At 38.4% G+C, this 20,184-nt stretch overlaps 1 protein-coding gene and 1 pseudogene across 4 annotated transcripts in view; one reads left to right on the top strand and one right to left on the bottom strand.

The window, feature by feature from the left end:
- The window catches only part of ARHGAP10 (Rho GTPase activating protein 10), a 321,716-nt gene that overhangs the window by 234,877 nt on the left and 66,655 nt on the right, over window positions 1-20,184 (top strand). The gene's annotated exons all lie outside the window — the stretch shown is intronic.
- LOC109262548 (L-lactate dehydrogenase B chain-like) lies at window positions 13,509-14,532 on the bottom strand (annotated as a pseudogene).

Below are 20,184 nucleotides of genomic sequence, written 5' to 3'. Positions count from 1 at the left end.
CACTGGCCAGCTCTCGTTCAGACGAACCACGGATCAACCCGTCAACCCTGAGAGGGTAGATAGTATTGGTTGTGTGTTTTGTTTTTTCATTTTCTTTTAGATAGTAGTGTTTTTTTTCTGCAGTTTACAGACTAATGAAAGAAACGGAAGCTTGGAGAGTTGAAATTAACTTACCCAAGGTCACACAGCTTGCTTTATTCATTTACAGCCTGCCTTGGTCCAAAAAGGATTTCAGGCAGTTAAGCCACACAGTTAGAAAATTCCTTGTGGTCTTTCTACTGTCCCAAGAAAAACAAGACCATATTTTTTTCTTTTTAAGCTTAAATGATTCATAGTGTTTCAGGCAGTATTACTACATGGATAGCTCCAAGTTTGAATTTTACAAAAGTGCTTACGTATGTCTCTGTTGGAATGTGTAGGAGTCAGAAAGGAAATCTCTGTATTCGATTTCATAAAGTCATGAGCTTTATATAGTTGCTTGAGCCACACATGTCAGTGCTTGGTTGTGTGTACAAGAAAGTTCTTATTAATCATTGCACAGCTGGTGTGTTGTTTGCCAGCATTATTACTTATTCTTAATTACCAAAAGTGCACATGGGCTGCAAACTATAGATTGTGCCAAACCAAACCTCTAAAGTGGTCGAACTGATAGGTTTTGGGGAAGATTTATAATCCTTTGTAAATGATAGCCGTGCTGTATATATTCATATAAAGAAACAGTATACATCAGAAACTCACACAAAATCTGGATCATAATCTCAAGTATATGATTCTCAATATCTGCCTCCTGTTCTCTTTAACTTGTTGCTGAATCAACTTGGCTTGTTTTGTATATTGAGAGTAGAGTTTATTTATATTTTATTTAGGAAAGGCTCTGCCTTTTTTAAGGTACTTGTTTTTCTTTCCCTAACTCAGCAATGAGTAGAAGTGGAGACATTTTTTTCTCCAGGAAAGCCTTCAAACCCTTGATTTCTCTCGAATGTCATTTCTGTTGAGATGGAAATGGTGGACATGACCACTAAGAGGATTAGTCATCGTTTTCAAAATTTAATGAAGGAATTAGGTCATTTGTGCTTAATGTGCTAATAAGCTCACAGAGTAAGCTGTAGTTACTAATGGATTGATGTGGAAGGGTCTTCGGAATGATCATTGTTTCTTGTGTGTACTCCTTCTATTCTACAATTTCTGCAGGATGGTGTTACCTGCCATGCCCAGGGCCACAAACACCTGCAGCTGAACTTTTTTGGAAGTCCTCTGGGCTTTATCCAAATTCTGTGTAGCTTAAAAGAAAACTCTTTCACTTGACTTTATTATTCAGATGAATCCAAACTATTGTAAATGGCTTCTCAGTTTCCATTGTTTTCCATTCTTGGCAGACGGGAAGTAGCGAAGTTTAGCAACTTACAGGTTTCTGCATGTGATAGTGTGTTACCTTTTACTTATGGCTTTACCAGTAGTATTTATTGTCCACTTATTATCTAAAACAGATATCTCAAACACATGTTTTAAGATATCAAAGACAGAGCTCAAAAATCTTACAATATAAACTAAAAATAAGTTAAAGGAAAAAGACAAAAAAATAAACAAACAAAAAACACTTTGGTATCAGTCAAATTGAGAAAAAGGCCAGGGATCAGCAAATGATGTTTTTAAAAATTGGCATGGGCCATATCTGTTTTACTCCTAACTCAACCTTCCACAGACATGATACGAAACAGATGCATATGTAATCCTCAGAATCCCTTTTGGGAGGGAGGTGGAGAAGATGGTTCGGGCAGCTTTGGGTAAGACTTGCAACTTCCACAAAGGTAGAAGTTCCTCCTGACCATCCTAGCCTCCCACCAGAGAAAGGAGACTAGGTGGGGTGTGACTTCCTCTCATAGACACTGCAGGGTCAGTGATCTCTGGCAGTAGACAGAAAATCAGAAAGAAAACCTCAGAATCAAAACTAAATTTTAAAAAAGAGCTTCTATAAGAGAAAAAGATGGGAAGAATGAACCCTGAGAGTAGGGAGGGGAATCCCATTTCCCACCCTGATAACTTGTAACATGAACATCTAGAAGTCATGTCTCTTACCTGGTCCAGCTTCTGCCTAGTAAATGGTGGGAAGTGGTGATAAAGTGGCCAGCTAGGACAGAGACTTCTGGCAGGGGCTGAAGGGCCCGGGGCCTCCCCTGGAGTTTGTATAGCCCAGGCAGAGGGAGTGAACACAGGCACAGGCGTTTTGGCAAAACCACAGAGATGAAGTGAGAGAGCAGGTTGCTTATAGCCCTGGCTGCGTCCTTGTCCTCCCCATCCTTATTGGTTATGGACTCAAAATGTTGAAGCCCTAACCCCAATGTGACCTTATTTGGGGATGGGGTCTTTAAAAAGGGAACCGAGGTTAAATGAGGTGATACGGATGTGTCCCTCATCCAATTGGACTGTTATAAGAAGAAGAAAAGGCACCAGGGATGCACATGCACAGAGGAAAGACCGTGTGATGACACGGCAAGAAGGCAGCAATCTGCAAGCCAAAGAGAGAGGCCTCAGGAGCAACAATCGTTGCTGGCACCTTGGTCTTGGATTCCCAGCCTCCAGAGCTGTGAGAACACACATTTCTGTTGTTGGAGCCGCCCGGTCTGTGGTGTTCTGTTGTGGCAGCCCAAGCTGATGAACACACCATTCTCCAGCGACAGAACACTGGGCAGGCAAAGCTGCAGTGTGTAGAAGAAGAAAACAGACGTCCACAACATGGGAAGAGATTCAAGGACGTGTCACCCGTGGTGTCATGGTGTGAATAAAGTGTTGACAAAGCTGCCCATTTAAAACACTAGTATGGTTGAAATGAAACAACCAAAAATATCCAGCGTGTAGTCAATGAGCCTATATTGCAGAAGGAGAGGAGAAAATGTGAACTATAATTGAAAAATCTAAGAACTACTGGTCTAAGGAAGAGAAGAAAGGAACTCACTAAAATTTATCTCTATAGAAGAATTATTTATTTATTTATTTATTTATTTATTTTTAATTTTTTTTTAACGTGTATTTATTTTTGAGACAGAGAGAGACAGAGCATGAATGGGGGAGGGACAGAGAGAGGGAGACACAGAATCTGAAACAGGCTCCAGGCTCTGAGCTGCCAGCACAGAGCCCAACGCGGGACTTGAACTCACAGACCGTGAGATCATGACCTGAGCCAAAGTCGGCCGCTCAACCGACTGAGCCACCCAGGCACCCCAGAAGAATTAAATATTTAATGAAATGGGAGTTAAAAAAAATAAAATGATGAAGGAGGGGTTTTAAAGATACTTGCTGAGCTAAGGAAACAGACTGACACATGTACAACGTTTTAAAATGAACAAATTAAAAATACCAAAATAGAATAAAAAATTAAAAAACAAATTACCCTCCTTAATGGAACAGTCACATTCAATGAAAGGAGAGACACAAGTCAAAGAAACAGACACACAGGGCAAGAATGACCCATCAGAAGTCATCACAGGAGTACAGAATGAATGCAAGGAACAGAAATAATTTTGATGATAAAACAGAACTTTTTTCTGAATCAGAGTGAGACCATAATCTGATCAAAATGTTCGCTGAATTTCAGAAAACATTAATCTGGATAGTAAGTCCTTCAGAATGATCCGTGTAGAGACAAACTGATTCAGTTATTAGATTTTAAGGAAAAATAAAAAACACTGGGAGGATACATCTGGTTGCCAAATATTTTCCTACAGCAACTCAGAAGACAATAAAAGCAGTGTTTATAGGTCTTGAGTATCTATTTTTGGCTACAAAGAAAAATCCCAAATTTCAAAAGGCAGAAATAACACAGACCATCTTTTTTCCCCCCCGATCGGTAATATTCTAAATCTAGAAATTAGAAGCCCAAAAAAAAAAAAAAAAAAAAAAAAAAAAGAGTCCTTGGTCATCTGGAAGTTTAAAGACTTTCATGATTCATGGGTGAAAGTGGAAATAAAAAAGTTGTAGAATACCTAGAAAAATATTATGAAAACAAGCTTATCAAAACTTAAAGGATAGTGCAAAAATTATGTTCTAAGGGAAATGTATACACTTAAATAACTGCATAACCAAGCCAGAAAGAATGAAATAAGTTAAATTTCCACCCACCTACATCCCCAGAAATTTGAAGAAAATATGAAAGTTGAAATTAATTAGGAAAGAAAAAAGTGGTTTTTATAAAACCTCTTGCATTTTTGGTAGATTGGGGAGCATAAAATAAAACAGATTTTCTTGGCTAAGCTAGTCAAGAAAAACAGGGGTGGGAGAGAAGGCTCACATACATAAAAAGAAACATGTGAAAATAACCATAGATACACAGTGCACAGAATTTTGAAAATCTGAATAAAATTAGTGTACTAATAAACAGAAAACGTTCAAAGAACTGCCATCCCCTGCTCCCCCCCCCCCACAAAAAAAAGCACCAGGCAGAGATATTTTCACAGGTGAATTTTAAAGTTGGAAGAAACCATTTAATAGGTAAATCAGTTAGTATTTAAACTGGTCCACACTATAGCAGAGGAAAGTTTCAACTTCTTTTTATGATGCTGGTGGGGCACTAATGCCAAAGCCTGTCAGAGATAAAGTTGTAGATCAATTTTACTTATGCATATTGTGCAGAGACCTTAAATAATACATCATCAAGTAACAGCAGTATTTTAACGGGATAATATTTCAGTCTAAGTTGAATTCACCCCTGAAATACAAGGGTGGTTCAATATTAGGAAATACATTAATATAATAATATGCCATATTAATAAGTCTAAGGAGAAAATCTTACAGCAGATGCCTAAAAGCTGAGGCTTTTACATTATTCCTAACGTAATACTTTAGTAAAGCAGAAATTGTGGATGCTTCCTTAAAATGATTTAAAATGTATATTTTAACCCTTAAGTTCATATTCTATTTAATTATTGAAATATTTAAAAGGTTGATGAAATCATGACATGACTCACTGTTACTATTGTCCTAGAAGTATGATATAAGAAAAGCAAGAAACAAAACAGAGCTAGTTTGAAAACTAGAAGGGGGAGAGTTTGCATTATTTACAGATGCTTGTACACGTGGATAGCCCCAGAGAGCAGATTGAAGAGCTCTTAGGTACACTAAAATGATTCATTGGGATGAAGGATTAAAAGTAATTACCAAATCGATAGCTTCCTTATATACCGCAGGGCATCAGAAAATACAGCGGGAGAACAGGCGTGATTATCAGTGTTATCCGAAAAGATGAATTACCTGAACGTAAGCCTAAATCAAGAAAAGATAAATCACTGGCGTGTGAGCCTAAATGAAGAGATGAAGAGCACCTATGTGAAGAAAGTTTTAAAGTTCCACCCATGGGACTTTCCCAGATGAGGGAAGTCCCTAGGAGGAGGGGGAAACAAGTGTGTGTGAACTGGAACAGACTTTGTGAGACTGTTCGCAGTGTCCCGCAAGGTGTAGAATGCACCCCTGTCGTGAAGGCCATCTCTCTAGTACAAAGTACTCTGCAGATACTGTCAAAATTTTGCAAAAATGTAGAGCGTGTTTGCTGCCATTGACGTCTACTGTATCTCTCAGTGCAAAAATCAGACAGCCTTGCGGCGCCTGGGTGGCTCAGTTGGTTAAGCGTCTGAGTTCAGCTCAGGTTATGATCTCATGGTTCATGGGTTCAAACTCCACGTGTGGCTCTGTGCTGACAATGTAGAGCCTGGAGCTGGCTTCGGATTCTGTGTCTCCCTCTCTCTCTCTCTGCCCCTCCTCTCCTTGTGCTCGCTCTCTCTTTCTCAAAAATAAATAAATACACAATAAAAAAAATCACAAACAGCCTTCAGTGGCAGGCGAGAGGGTTAATCCTCTCACACAAATTATGTGATGGCTATAAGAAGAAACGTTCAGCAGCTTGTTAAAAAGAAGACTCACAAACATGGATACCTATCTTGGTGGACACATCCTAAGGTGGCCCAGTCATCTAGGCCCTTGGGTGCCTGTGGGACCCATGGCTTGATTCTAACCAGTAGAATCTAAGGTGATGGATGTTTTCCCCATGATTGTTTTGTTATGTAAAACTCCCTGGGACCAGACTGGAAGCAGAGGTTCTCACTGGCCTGGAAGAAGCAAATAGGCATGTTATGAACTGCTTTTGGAGAGGAAACTGTGGGGGCCTCCATCTCATATTCACCAGAAAGTCAGAACGTTCAGTTGTACAGCTGCAAGGAAATGAGTTCTGCTAACAACCCAAATGAGGTCGGAAGCAGATTTATCCCCAGTCCAGCCTCCGTAATACAGGCTGGCTGATCCTTTGATTACAACCCTGTGAGCTGAAGACCGGGGCAGAGGACCCAGTGAAGATGTGCCTAGACTCCTGACACACGGAAACTAGGAGATAAACGATAGCTTTCTTATGCCCATCAAGAATCAGAAAACACAGTAATGGTAAACGTGTTGTTTTTAGGCTTTGGGTTTATGGGAATTTGTTACACAGCAATAGTAAATGAGCACACAAAACTGAATGAGAGCTAAAACACTGGCATACTGGCTCACTCTGAATTAAATTTAAAAAATCTCCTACTACTTACCCAACTTTTCTTTCATACCTTCATATCTTAAACTCTAGTCATCCTGGCCTCCTTGACATTCCTGGAATACGCAAGGTACATTTCTCCCCCAGGGCCTTTGCACTTAATTATTTCCAATGTCCAGAACATTGCAGGTCCCGTAAAAAGCATTCAGTTAACAGTTGAATAATTCAAAAAATTGAGACATGGAACTGTATCTCTATTATGATCCTTTGCGTATTAAAATACGTACCTAGAAATTGTGTGTGTGTGTGTGTGTATGCGCATGCATAGGCATAGGCAACTTTTAAAATTTCCTTAGAAGAAATCAAAGAAACTATTGACAGTGATTAATTACCTTGGAAGGGACTCAGTATTTTTCCAGTATTCTGTGTGTCAGTATCCTCATCAACAGTGTTATTAGGATAAGGCTCATTTATAGTTTTCTTCTTTGACTTAAAAAAAGCCAACTATCACATACTTAAATTTACATTACAGAATAAACACTCTAGTTCTCTTATCTCAGAGTGTAAAAATATCTGTCAGTTTGACTAATTTTTTGGATGAAACTGGAAATTGCTGAAGAAATCAGGCTTCAGTTTGAAGAAAACTTAACAATGAGTCTGAATTCTTTTTTGAGTTTGAGCCCCTTACATTCTTTGATGTCTTTCCTTTCTGATGAATGAAGCCCTTGTATGGCTGTCTTGTCCTTAGATGACAAAAACTTGAAGCAGTAGTGAGAGAAATATTTATATATATGATCTGTTGAGCACATTTACTACGAAGTGGTTATATTTTGAAGTCACTTTGGGAACGGTTATTTTGCTCATATCCAGACTATCATCTGCTTGTACATGATATCAGATGAAGAAATGAAATAAATGTGTCTCTTTGTGACAGAGTAAATAAAGATGGCCACAAACTCTTCTATACTCCTTCCATAGAGATAAGAGAATCTGTCTCCTTAAATCTTGGTGGACCCTGTGTTGCTTTGGTCATTAGACTGTGACAGGAGTCACTCTTGACTATAGTTTGACGAGCTGACCGCTTCCATTTCCTTCCTCTTGGGATGCTCTTTTTGGGGGAAGGCAGCCGCTGTAGAGAAGTCCAGCTACCCTGAGAGTGCCAAGCTGTGAGGAAGCCCATGCTTATCATGTAGGGAGGCTGTGTAGGAGGGAGGAAGAGATATGCACAGCCAGACTTAGTTCTTCCAGTCTTCTCATCCCAGGCATAGGATGTGTGGAAAAACAGCGTGGTCATCCCAGACTCTAGCGGACAAAAGTGAGGAACCCAAATGACAACCGAAACTAGGGTTTCAGACATGTGTCCCCAGTCACTGTCCCAGCCACGCCCAGCCATTTGACCTTGGCTTAAGCTGATCATTCCTGCTGTGCCATGTCCAAATACCTGAGCCAGAAAATTGTGAGCGTAATAAAATGGTGGTGGTTTGAGACCAGTAAGTTTTGGAGAGGTCTATTACATAGCAGTCAATGGAAGGAATATCCCATTATTTCACTGAACATGAATTTTGGTTTAGTGAATTCTGTGTCCCTATTGACTTCCAGAGGGGGGGTGTTTTAGGTAGAAAAGGAAATATTTTTAAAGGTTATGTATTTAATGTTTGTTTGTTTGTTTGTTTAGAGGGAGGTGGAGAATCCCAAGCAGGCTCCATGCTCCACATAGAGCCCTATGTGGGGCTTAAACCCATGACCATGAGACTATGACCTAAGCCGAAATCAAGAGTCAGATGCTTAACCTACTGAGCCACCAAAGTGCCCCTAAAGGTTATATATTTAAAGAGCAACACGTTATCTGCATCTTTTCATACGATAAAAATTCTAAAAATGAAAATACAGAGCACAATCAGGTAATTAGTTCTCATATTATTTTCCCCAGTTTTAGAGCTTTAGCCAGTTGGCTGAGGTTTCTGCCTCCCTGCGCTCCCCCTGCTCATTCTTCCCCAACACAGACTTTACTTATCCCTGGGACTCTGGCCTCTTTTGGAGCAGTATTCAGTATTACTGCTATAGTACCTATCTAGTTTTTTCGTTCTGTTTTGTTGACGTATTTTTGCATACTAGGAAATAGGAAAATAAGGTTAAAATACCTATTGGTGTGCTGTGGTTCTTAGGAAACTTCAAGGGGGCCAATCATCATGCTCTTCAGCAAACATCTCTATCCATGTCCGTGGAACTGTAAGATCACCGTTTCAGGGGTCAAAGAAGGATGACTTTATTTGCAATGAGTGTATTTATGAAATGGTAACAGTTCACAAATTTTTGTCACGTATTTATTAATATCTGACACATTCTTCTTTTGGAAAGGGAAAACCAGAATAGAGGGGATGGTAAAAGGAGATTACTCCCTAAATAGTCAGGGCCACGCCTTTGTCATGTTAACCGTGCATCTTGGGTATAATCAGAACCCACAGTATGCCTGACCTGAAGCAGAAACTAAGGGAGCTCATGTCTCAGCATGGTACACTGTGTATTTATCAGGGGTTGGGGAGAGGTTACTCTGTCCTGCAGGGAAGGGTGACAGGTCAGTTTGACAGAGCTTGTTTCTGTATTGTGGAGTCAGTCACTTGGCTCACGTAGCTTGGTGAGTGAGACAGGCTTTGGGGGATGGGCATATATTTTCTTATTCATAGATTCATGGGTCAACTATTCAAGCCCTGCATGTAGTGTCGGAGCCTCTTTTGGAATGCTCCTAGTCTTACCTTGTAAAACTTTGGTGACATGGAACTCATTCTCTCCCAAATTAACTGCCCAAGAGTTGTGTAACTTCACACAGTTCAGAGGTTTTTCCCCCTTATATTCAGTTGACATATGCCTTCTTACATTCTTAACCCATTAGCCCTGGTTTTCATCTCTGGGCCCAGTACAAGGTGAATATCTCTTTCACATGATGGTTTTTTAGAATCGGATAATTGGCAAGTTGCATGACTTTGCTTTGAATTTCCCACTTTCCTGGTCACATTGTGCTGTGGTTTATACTAAGAAATACATATTTAGTCTTCATCCACAGTTCCTGGCTCCCAGTTCCCAGAACCCTTGGAATTTCCTGAGCCAGAAGAGCAATGGGAGCATCTTTGTGATATTTGATCTCTTGTCTTCAGTTCCTGAATTGCTTCAGGTGAAAGGGATGTCTTGTTATTCATGAAAAGCTTTCTCTACTAGGACTGGATTTATGTAACCAAGGTGCCTTTTGAAAAGTACGTAAGGATGGGGGGCTGGTTGCCAGAGAACCAACAGTGAATAGAGGATTGAAACTTTCAGTCCTACCCCTGGTTTGGCTGGCAGATGAGAGGCTGGAGGTCAAATCAGTTGCTGGTGGCTGGTGATTTAATCAGTGGTGCCTGTGTAATGAAGTCTTCATAATGAACCCCAAAGCAGAGGGTTTCCAAGTGCTTCCAGTTTGGGGAACCAGAAGGGTTCCCACATTCCATGGTGCTGTATCCCAGACTCTATGAGGACAGAAACTTTCTTCATGTGGCACCTCACCCTATGTGTCTCTTCATCTGGATGTTGATTTATATCCTTTAATATCCTTTGTAATAAACCAGTTATCTAGTGATTAAACCGGTTTACTGAGTTCTGTGAACTGCTCTAGCAAATAAATTGAATCCAAGGAGTGGGTCATGAGAACCTCTGATTTATAGCCAGTCAGAAGCCCATGTAACAATCTGGTCTTACAGTTGGTATCTGAAGCAGAGGGGGGTGGGGATGAGAGGGTTGAGGGACAGTCTTGTGGGACTAAGCCCTTAACCTGTGGGATCTGATGCCATCTCTGGCTGGATATTGTCAGAATTGAGTTGAGTTGCCCTAATGTGGTCTGGTCAGTAAGGCGTGCAGTTGGGATCAACATCTTCCTCGTTCTAGGTGTAGGATGTGTTAATTCTACTTGAGATGTTCTCAGTTTGCCAGTCATGACGTGTGTGTCCTCACTCTGGCCTTCCTGTACACATTGACTTTACTCACCACTGTGGCTGAGGCATATGTTCTCATACTATACTTGTGTGGCTGCTTTTTATACAGGTTCAAGAACTTCCCAGATAGTTTTTTCTTTTGAATCCTGTATTGCTGGTCTGTTTGTTTCCAACCTGCTGAAAAATGCCTGGGCATACTTCTTGCACAGGAAATTGTTCAGTATCTCTCCAGTTTTGTGTCCTGTATGAAGACAACAAATACTGAGTTAGAGCTCTGAGGCATAACACTAGAAGTATTTCTCTAGATTTATAGTGGTGGATCTCAACTCCCAGGGGACATTTGGCGACGTGTGGAAACATTTTTGATTGTTAGAACTGAGTGGTGTTGGTATGGGTATCTACTGGGTAGAGGCCAGAGGTACTGCTAACCATGCATAGGATGGTGCCTCCAACAAGAATTAGACCCAAAATGTCAAGGGTGCTGAGGTTGAGAAGTCCTTGTCCAGATTAATGTGGTTGTCGGAAACAGTGTCTGGTGAATATGATATTTTTAATTTTGCTAATCAGACTTATTACATTAGCACATAAGACAGTGATTCTCAAAGGGTCAACCGGGGGTCCCCTGAGGCCCTTTTTGGGGTCTCTGTGGTCAGAGCTCTTTTTATGATGATTGCCTTTTCCACTCATTCTTTTACAGAGTGGAGTGGAGTAGAGTGGAGTTTTCCAGAGGTGATGTGACATCTAATACGGAAACAGATTGAATGCAATAGCAGATATGAGAATCTAGCTGCCTTTTTTTTTTACATCTGACATTAAAGAGAGTTTTGGGGCATGTGGGTGGCTCAGTCAGTTAAGCATCTGACTCTTGATTTTGGCTCAGGTCATGATGTCACGGTTCGTGAGTTCACAGTTTGTCTGGCTCTGTGCTGACAGCATGGAGACTGTTTAGGATTCTCTCTCCCTCTCTCTCTCTAAATAAAGAAATAAACTTTAAAAAAGAGATTTTCCAAATGGAAAACAATACAATTTCTCTTACTAAATTATTTTCTGTTAGAAACGTTATTTTTTCATAAAACATGTTAATATGTAATTGGCATATTATTTTAATCAACTAATAATGCATGTAAAAATTAAAAGAATTTTTTTAATGTTTAGTTTTGAGAGACAGAGAAAAAATGAGAATGAGTGGGGGAGGGGCAGCGAGAGAGGGAGACAACAGAATCTGAAGCAGGCTCCAGGCTCTGAGCTGTTAGCACAGATTCCAACGTGGAATCCATGAACTGTGAGATCATGACCTGAGCTGAGGTTGGACACTTAACCAACTGAGCCACCCAGGTGCCCCTAAAATTTCTCATAAATTTTATTTTTTATTTCTAATACTAAGAATGTCAATAGGCATAAAAGTTCTTTGGGATCCTAGTAATTTTTGTAGTATAAAGAGATCCTGAGATGATGAATTTTAAGAACTTCTGACTAGGCGACATTTCTTCATTGTATATGCAAGGATATTATATTGAGTGACAGTTTTAAAGACCTTGTTAGAATCTAAATATACAGAGTGTTTATGTTTCCCAACCTGAATAGAGATTAATTGGCAGGTTCCTAGTTAACCTGTGGTAATTTCTAGTTATCCCTTGTCTGCTTCTCCAAGTGATCACCATTCCTTTAGTAGTAAATCTGAGTGCACTTTGGGATCTCCATTTGTCAGAAGGATTTCCTCTGCTTCAGTTCCTTTGCTTCATTCATGGATAGTATGTTTTTGTTTTGTTGTGGAGTTAAGATTAAATTTTTGAAAATATCTTTGGCCTTGTGAGAAGGCTTTCCTTTCAGGACCTCAAATGATGGAAGCATACATTACTTTATGTGGAATATTTTGAAGTCTCCTTTCATGAAACCTAAGTCTGGTATTCAGATAAGGGACAGTGCTATTCCTTGGAGAGAATGTGTGGCTCACCTCCTGAACTTTTTAAAATTTTTGAAATTCTATTTCATATGGTTAACCAATTCAAAATGTCATAGATGTCTGCGATTTGGTGTTGGTCATATGGATATGTTTTTTAGATACATTTCCCTTTGCTCTTTCATTCTACCATGAAGGTAGAGGGAGATAAAGACCTGCCCAGATGAAGTGTAGGAGGATATTAGTGATTGAAGGGTGCATTGACTTATGGGAGTGATGGTATTTGAGATGCTAGACATCATGTGGTCTGGTGCAACCAGACCGCATTTAGCTGGATCAGGAAACAGGCCTATAATGGTGTTGCTTTCCCAAGGTCATGTTATATTTAATAGCAAGGAACATTATCACTTAACTTTATGACCTTGTGGCCCTTTACTAGTAATATGATTGTACACAAGTTATTTAATCTCTTTAGGCATCTCTGTTTCCTCATCTATATCATTGAAATAAAAATAGCAACTTTGTAGGGTTATTGATATTAATTTACATAATAGCCTTTCTTTTGAAAAATTTCAGATCCACAGAAAGGTTGCAACATGATGCAATAAACATGTGTATTTCCTGTCCCCATACAGTGTAATTACATTATTATTATTATTATTATTATTATTATTGCTGTTGAACCATTTGAGATGAAGTTTGATTTCTTTATGACCCCTTTCATTTCTAAAAACTTCAGTATGTGTCTTCCAAAAACAAGGAAAAATTCAGGAAGTTTGAAACTGACACTATATTGTTATTTAATGTATTGTGACACTAAGGGTGACCCACAGTCCAACACATTGACACTAGCTGGGAATTTGTTAGAAATGAGAATTTGGGGCCCTACTCCAGGCCTGCTGAATCAGAATATGCACTTATTTATTTAATGTTTTATTTATTTAGAAGCACACTATGATAATTAATTTTATTTGCTCAAGGGTTCATATTGCAAGCACCAAACAAAGCATGGGCTTCAATTCTCTGAGCCCAGATTCACATATTTAGGAGGATAAAAGCAAACTGTGATCCCTATATATGGATGAAAAAACTAAAGGCTCACCGTACATCATGTTGTAGTTTAAAATTTTTAGAATCCAGAAGTCACAGGTCTTTTAGGTCTTTCTGGATGTCCCACAAAGTATCTGCACTTTTCTTGAGCTGAGCAGCCTCATCATCCTTCACCTTCTGGTTGATAACACTGGTTAATCCCTGAGTGTTCAGGATGCATGGAAGGCTCAGGAAGACTTCATTCTCAATGCCATACAGTCCCTTCACCATTGACACTGGATGAATCCTGGATAGATTTTTCAACATGGATTCAATAAGATCAGCCACACTTAGTCCCGCAGCCCAGTTGGTATATCCTTTTAGCTTGATGACTTTGTAGGCACTTTCAGCCACCATCTTATGCACTTCCTTCCAGTTTTCACTGTCATTGGCTATTCCCATTTCTGGATTCAGTTCCTGGAGAGAAACATCTGCCACATTCACTCCCTCCACACAGCCACACTTGAGTTACCATGTTCTCCCAAAATCCATCCATGGCAGTTGCTGGGATGAGCGCCAAGTTTTTTAGCCATAAGATAGTGAAATCTGGCAGAATCCAGATTATACCCACTTCCAATCACACAGCACTTGGGCAGTCCACTTAACTTCCAGGTAACGTGTAAGAATATTCACTGGGTTGGAGACCACAATTATGATACAATCAGGCCTGCACTTGACTATCTGAAGAATAATGAATTTGAAGACATTAACATTCCTCTGCACCAGGTTGAGCTGGCTCTGCCCCTCCTTCTGGCGGACTCCTGCAGTTACCACCACAACCTTAGAATTGGCTGTGACAGAGTATTCTTTATCTGCCACAATTTTAGGTGTCTCAAGAAATCAGCTCCCATGTTGCAGACCCTTCGTTTGTCCTTTGCATTTATCTTCCAAAACATCCACAAGGGCAAGTTCACCAGCCAGAGACTTTCCTAGAATGCTGATGACACATGCCATACCAACTTGTCCAACACCCACTTGAGTGATCGTATTGTTTGGGATGGTTGCTTCTTCTTCTGCGACTGGTGCAATCAGTTTTTCCTTATGAGTTGCCATTGTGCCCAAAGAGAAATGGCTGTTAAGAGCCATGCGAAGAAGACAGTGTCAGCTGCCCAGAATCTGTATTTAACAAGACCCCTGATTTGTATGTGTATGAATATTTGAGAAGCACTGGACTGAGCAATCCATATTCATACTTAGTTATTACATGATAGCTTTTTTTGTTGTTGTTTTTAAGTAATCTCTGGGTCCAGCATGGGGCTTGAACTCATGATCCTGAGATCAAAAGTCACATGCTTTACCAACCGAGCCAGCTAGGTGCCCCCAGGATACCTTTTGTGGAAATATTTTCGTCCATGCAGGATCCAGTCCAGTGTATTGAATTGTGTTTAATAATTGGCATGTCTCCTTAGTTTCCTTTAATTTAGATTATTTCCTCAGTCTCTGTCTTTCATGATACTAGTACTTTTGAAGAGTATAGACCAGTTGTTTTGTTTTGATTTTTAAATTTTAATTCTATATAGTTAACATACAGTGTTCTCTTAGTTTTGGTGTACAATATAGCAATACAACATTTCTACATATTAGTCAGAATTCATCATGGTAAGTGTATTCTTTAATCCCTGTCACCTATTTTACTTATCTGCCAACCACCTGCCCTCTGGTAACCATTAGTTAGTTCTGTCTATAGTTCAGAGTCTGTTTTTTGGTTTGTCTCTATTTTGTTGTTGTTGTTGTTGTTCATTTGTTGCTTAAATTCCACATACGAGTGAAATCCTATAGTATTTGTCTTTCTCTGACTTACTTCACTTAGCATTATACCCTGTAGATCCTTCCATGTTCTTTTTTATGGCTGAATAATACTCCATTTTGTATATATATACCACCTCTTTATTCATTCATCTACTGATGGACACTTGGGCTGCTGCTGTAATTTGGCTGCTATATATAATGCTGCAGTCAACATAGGGGTGCATAAATTTTTTCAAATTAGTGTTTTTGTATTCTTTGGGCAAATACCCCAGTAATGGGATTACTGGATCATATGGTAGCTCTATTTTTAGCTTTTTTATAAACCTTCTTACTGTTTTCCACAGTGGCTGCACCAGTTTGCATTCCTACCAGGATACATATTTAGAAAAATAATGCTATTGCCAGTGTCAGAGAAATTACTGCCTGTGCTCCCTTCTAGGATTTTTATGTTTTCATGTCTCACATTTAGATCTTTATTTTGAGTTTGTTTCTGTGTATGGTATAAGAAAGTGGTCCAGTTTCATTCTTTTGCATGTAATTGTCCAGTTTTCCCAACACTATGTGTTGAAGAGCCTTTTTCCCATTGCATATTGCCTCTTTTGTTGAAGATTAATTGTCTGTGTAATCATGTGAGTATTTCTGGGCTCTCTATCTGTTCCATTGATCTATGTGCCTAGGTTTGTGGCAGTACCATAATGTTTTGATCACTACAGCTCTGTAGTATATCTTGATATCTGGGATTGCCACACTTCCAGTTTTGTTCTCCCTTTTCAAGATTGATTTGGCTATTTGGAGTCTTTTTTGGGTTCCATACAAATTTCAGGATTATTCTAGTTGTGTGAAAAATGCTGTTGATATTTTGATACAGATTGCATTAAATGTGTAAATTGCTTTGGATAATACAGATGTTTAAAAAATATTTGTTCTTTCAATCCACAAACATGGATATTTTTTCCATTTGTGTTGTCTTCAATTTCTTTCATCAATGTTTTGTAGTTTTCAGAGTGCAGGTCTTTCACCTCCTTGGTTGGGTTTTATCCCTAAGTATTTTATAATTTTTGGTGTAATTCTAAATGAGATTGTTTTCCTAATTTCTCCTTTTGGTGCTTCATTATTAGTGTATAAAAATGCAGTGGATGGATTTCTGTGTATTGATTTGGTATCCTGTGACTTTACTGAATTCATTTATCAGTTATAGTAGTTTTTTGGTGGAGTCTTTTGGGTTTTCTATATATAGTATATCATTTGCAAGTAGTGAAAATTTTCATCCTTTCTTACTGATTTGGATGCCTGTTATTTCTTTTTGTTGTCTGGTTGGTGTGGCTAGAATTTCCAGTGCTATCTTGAATAAAAATAGTAGGGGTGGACATCCTTGTCTTGTTCCCAATCTTAGGGGAAAAGCTCTCAGTTTTTCACCATTGAGGATGATGTTAGTGGTGGGTTTTTCATATGTGGCCTTTATTCTGAGGTATGTTCCCTCTAAACCAATTTTTTTTATAAAGGATTTTATCATGAATGGATGTTGTCCTTTGCCAAATGCTTTTTCTGCATGTATGGAAATGATGCTATGGTTTTTATCCTTTATCTTGTTGATGTATTATGTGGATTGATTTGTGAATATTGAAGTACACTTGCATCCTAGATATAAATCCCACTTGATCGTGGTGATTGATTGTGTGTATGTGTGTGTGAATGATTTTTTAAAATGTATTGTTGGATTTGGTTTACTGATATTTTGTTGAGGATTTTTGCATCTGTGTTCATCAGAGATATTGGTCTGTAGTTCTCTTTTTTTGGTAGTGTCTTTATCTGGTTTTAGGATCATGGTAATGCTGGCCTCATAGAAAGAATTTGGAAGATTTCCTCCTTCTATTTTTTGGAATAATTTGAGAACAATAGACATTAACTTTTATTTAAATGTTTGATGGCATTCACCTGTGAAGGTATCTGGTTCTGGACTTTTATTTGTTGGAAGTTTTGTTTTGTTTTGTTTTTTACTGTTTATTTACTTATTTTTGAGAGAATGCTCACAAGCAGGGGAGGGGCAGAGAGAGAGAATCCACGCAGGCTCTGTGCTGTCAGTACAGAGCCTGATGTGGGGCTTGAACTCATGAACTGTGAGGTCATGACCTGAGCTAAAATCAAGAGTCAGACCCTTAACTGACTGAGCCACCCAGGTGCCCCTTGTTGGAAGTTTTTTGATTACTGATTCAGTTTCATTTCTGGTAATTAGTATTCAGTCTGTTCAAATTTTCTTCTTCTTCCTGATTTAGTTTTTGGATGCTATATATTTCTAGGAATTTGTCCACTTCTTAGGTTGTTCAATTTGTTGGCATATTATTTTTCATAATATTCTTTTATAATCCTTTGTATTTCTGAGTGTCAGGTTTTTATTTCTCCTCTTTCATTTCTGATTTTGTTTATTTGAATCCTCTCTCTCTTTTTATGAATCTAGTGAAAGGTTTATCAGTTGTGTTGATCCTTTCAAAGAACCAGCTTCTGGTTTCATTGATCTGTTCTATTTTTTTTTTTTTTTAGTTTTTATTTTGTTTATTTTTACTCCAGTCTTTATTACTTCCTTCCTACTGTTGGTTTGTGGTTTTGTTTGTTATTCTTTTTCTAGTTCCTTTAAGTGTAAGATTAGGTTGTTTGAGATTTTTCTTGCTTCTTGAGGTAGGCCTGTATTGCTACAAACCTCCCTCTTTAACAGCTTTTGCTGTATTCCAAAGATGTTGGAGTGTTGTGTTTTCATTTTCATTTGTCTCCATGTATTATTTGATTTCCTCTTTGATTTATTTGTTGACTTACTCATTGTTTAGTAGCATGTTATTTAACCTCCATGTGTTTTTTTTCCTAAATTTTTTCTTGTGGTTTATTTGTAGTTTCATAGCATTGTGGTCAGAAAAGATGCATAGTCTAAGTTCAGTCTTTGTGACTTTGTTGAGATTTGTTTTGTGGCCTAATATGTGATCTGATCTGTAGAATGGTCCATGTGCATTTGAAAAGAATGTGTATTCTGCTACTTTAGGACTGAATATTCTGAATATATCTGTCAGATACATGGGGTCCAATGTGTTGTTCAAAGATACTGTTTCCTTGTTGATTTTCTGTCTGGTCTATCCATTCATGTAAATGAGGTGTTAAAGTCCCTACTACTATTGTATTACTATTTATTATTTCCTTTATGTTTGTTATTAGCTGCTTTATAAACTTGGGTGCTCCCATTTTGAGTGTATAAATATTTACAATTGTTACATCTTGTTGGATTGTTCCCTTTATGTTATATAGTGTCCTTTTTTGTCCCTTGTTACAGTATTTGTTTTAAAGGCTATTTTGTCCAATGTAAGTATTGCTATCTTAGCATTCTTTTCCACCTCCATTTGCATGATAAATGCTTTTCCATCCCTTCACTTTCAGTCTGCCTGTGTTGTTAGGTCTGAAATGAGTCTGTTGTAGGCAGTATATAGATGGGTCTTGCTTTTTTGTTTATTCTATCACTCTGTGTCTTTTGATTAGAACATTTAGTCTATTTACATTCAAAGTAATTATTAATAGGTATTTGTAGCCATTTTGTCACTTGCTCAATGGTTGTTTTTATTGTTCTTTTCTGTTACTTTGTTCTCTTGCACTCTTTCATGGTTTGTTGATTTTCTTTAGTGACATATTTGGATTCCTTTGTCTTTAGTGTTTGTGTAAGTATTACTGGTTTTTTATTTGTGGTTTTGATTAGGTTTGCATATAACATCTTGTGCATATAGCATTCTATATTAAGCATTCTATATTCTATATTAAGCATTCTATCTTGTGCATATAAGCATTCATGGTTGCTTAAGTTTGAACCCATTCTTCACTCTTCTTCCCCCCCATATTTTAGGTATATGGTGTCATACTTTACATCCTTTTATTCTGTGAATCCCTTGACTGAATTTTTGTGGATATATTTAATTTTACTGCTTTGTGCATCCTACTTTTCACACTCCTACTTAGGGTGTTTCCTTTCTACTCAAAGAGTCTCCTTGAACATTTCTTTTAGGGCTTGTTTAGTGGTCATAAATTCCTTTACATTTTTTTGCCTGGGAAACTCTCTATCCTTCTATTCTGAATGATAGCCTTTCTGGATACAGAATTCTTGGTTGCAAGTTTTTTTCCTTTTAGCACTTTGAATATATTATGGTACTCCCTTCTGACGTGAAGAGTTCCTGCCGAAAAATCAGCTGATAGCCTTATTGGCTTTCCCTTGTATGTAACTGTTTCTTTTCTCTTGCTGCTTTAAAAATTCTCTCTTTATCAGCACTTTTTGCCATTTTAATTACTGTGTGTCTTGGTGTCAACCTCCTTGGGTTGATTTTGTTGGGGGGCTCTCTGTGCCTCCTGGATCTGGATTTCTGTTTCCTTCACCAGATTTGGGAATTTTTCAACTATTATTTCTTCAAATAAGTTTTCTGTCCCCCTTTACTTTCTTCTCTTTCCAGGGTCCCTATTATATGAATGCTATTAACCTTGATGTTGTCACTGAGTTCCCTTAGTCTATTTTCATTTTTTATTATTATTTTTCCTCTCTCCTGTTAGGTGGATTGCTTTTCATCACTCTGTCCTCCAGGTCGCTGATCTGTTCTTCTGCTTCCTCTAGTCTACTATTTATTCCCTATACTGTATTTTTTAATTTCAGTTATTGAGTTCTTCATCTCTGATTGGTTGTTTTATGTTTGTCTCTTTGTTGAGGGTTTCACTGAAGTCTTCTACTCTTTTCTCAAGTCCGGTGAGTATCTTTATTGCTATTACTTTAAATTCTCTATTGGATATTTTCCTTAGGTCTCCATTTTCCTTAGGTCTCTTGCTGTGATTTTCCTGTTCTTTCACTTAAAACATATTCCTTTGTGTCCTCATTTTGTCTAATTCTCTGTGTGTATTTAGTCAAGTCAGCTATGTCTACTGTTGTTGAAAGTAATGGCCTATGAATGAGAGGTCCTGTA

The sequence above is a fragment of the Panthera pardus genome, unplaced genomic scaffold, assembly GCF_024362965.1.
Source record: "Panthera pardus isolate Hobbes unplaced genomic scaffold, ASM2436296v1 HiC_scaffold_13, whole genome shotgun sequence".
NCBI lineage: Eukaryota > Metazoa > Chordata > Mammalia > Carnivora > Felidae > Panthera > Panthera pardus.
Note: the sequence above shows the minus strand (reverse complement) of the source record. Positions and strands in the feature narration are given on the sequence as shown.